At 48.8% G+C, this 1,865-nt stretch overlaps 1 non-coding gene across 1 annotated transcript; it reads left to right on the forward strand.

Annotated features, from left to right (window-relative positions):
• The first annotated feature begins 337 nt into the window (after positions 1-337).
• TRNAI-UAU lies at positions 338-410 on the forward strand. The gene has a single exon. It is a non-coding gene; the product is annotated as a tRNA-Ile (tRNA).
• Positions 411-1,865: the final 1,455 nt, after the last annotated feature.

Here is a 1,865-nt window from a genome sequence, read left to right on the forward strand (position 1 = left end):
CCCCTCAGACTGGGGCTCCTTGAGGCAGGGCTGTGTCTCCCCTCAGACTGGGGCTCCTTGAGGCCGTGCTGTGTCTCCCCTCAGACTGGGGCTCCCTGAGGGCAGAGCTTTCTCTATCTCAGATTGAAGGTAGAAAATGAATCTCCCACAACAGGCTGAGGGTTCCCTGAAGGAAGAAAGTCTTGAGAAAAACTACAAACTCTTTTCTCTGGAAAATGAACAGATACACAAGAAGCTTCTAGGGATTCATAGACCCCACCCAGTGTCTGCACAGCTTTTCAGCCAGATGGAGACAAAAAGACTAGAGTACAGACATGAAGTGAAAGTCAGACTATCTGCCCTCTTAGTGCAGTAGGCAGCACATTAGTCTTATAATCTGAAGGTCCTGAGTTCAAGCCTCAGAGAGGGCAGATCCTTCACTTCTGGGGCTTTCCAGGTGACACATTGGTAAAGAATCCGCCTGCCAGATTCTTTGTAAGAGATGCGGATTCAATCCCTGGGTCGGGAAAATCTCCTTGGAGAAGGAAATGACAATCTGCTCCAGTATTCTTGCCTGGAAAATTACAAGGAGAGAGGAGCACAGTAGGCTATTGTCCATGGGGTCTTGAAGAGTCGGACACAACTGAGCGTGCACACGTGCACACACGTACACAGACATGATGCAGGAGGTAGTTTCTTGCATATTGTACAATGAAGTACACATGATGTTTTCCTTTTGCTTTTTCACCCGCAGTGCCTCATAGTGTTTGGAAATGTGAGTTAATTCCCAGTTACCCAGGGGTAATTATATTAGCAGATTATCTGTGAAATGTTAAAAAAAAAACCCATGAAACAACAAGAACAAAATCAAAATCTATCTGCCCTGTTGCCCCTGAAACTCCTGTGTCACTGTCCTGGCTTAAGTGGCACCTGTTCAGAAGACAATTGGACTTACTCGGTGGCCAAGCTCATGCTGTAATGATTCCTTTTATTGATCTCCTGCCCAGCACTGTACCAGAGCTCTACATCCATTCTGGTCCCTATACCTTCTGGGGATGACAGGATTTATTGTGCCCATTTGACAAAGGAGGTAAACAAGATTCCAAAAATTCTAATAACTTACACAAGCCTGCCCGGCAACTAGGCATGTGAGATGGGATTTGGATCCAGAACTGTTGATCTCTTCTCTCTCACACTAAGCTTCCAAGCGCCATACACCATTAAGAGAGTCAACCTGCCCCCACTCAGCCGCTCACGTGGTGCCAGCTTCTGGGCAGACGTGGAACCTGGCCTGACAGGTGCATTCTTGTGGACAATCCCCCTAGTCTGACATCACCTCTTGAGGGGTATCTGTGGGGTTTGCCCTGGCTTTGGTCCCACTTCAGTTAAACTAGCTGTGTGACTTTTGAGTGGTGTCACACCCTCTCTGGGCTCCATCTCTCAGCTGTACAAGGAGACATTTAGACTAATCCAGTGGAGGGCCTTCCAGGTGTGACCTGCTGGGACACAGGCACCTCTCCGTGTCAGGGTGAGTGGTGGTATGGTGAAGAAGAGACATCTTTTCCTGTTCACCTCTCTGTGGCCCCCATGCCTTTTATTCTGATGATCTTTGCATCCTGAAAATGCAGAGCACGTGGTTCTGTGTCTCTAGGAGATGAACCAGGGGCCAAGTATGCGTGCAGGTGATACGCTCTTAGGCTGTTCCTGAGGCTGGGGATTGCAGACTGGCAGTTCCGCCCCTGGTGCGTGATACACCTGCGGCATTGCTCATGTACGTAGACTGTTGATGAATGAATAAATAAACAGATGAACGAGTAAATGCAAGTGACCAAGACTCACAGCCCCTCCAGAGGACCCCAGTCCAGGTCGGAATCCTCTTCCCGCCC

Source organism: Bison bison, unplaced genomic scaffold (genome assembly GCF_000754665.1).
Source record: "Bison bison bison isolate TAMUID 2011002044 unplaced genomic scaffold, Bison_UMD1.0 scf7180017864487, whole genome shotgun sequence".
NCBI classification, from domain to species: Eukaryota; Metazoa; Chordata; class Mammalia; order Artiodactyla; family Bovidae; genus Bison; species Bison bison.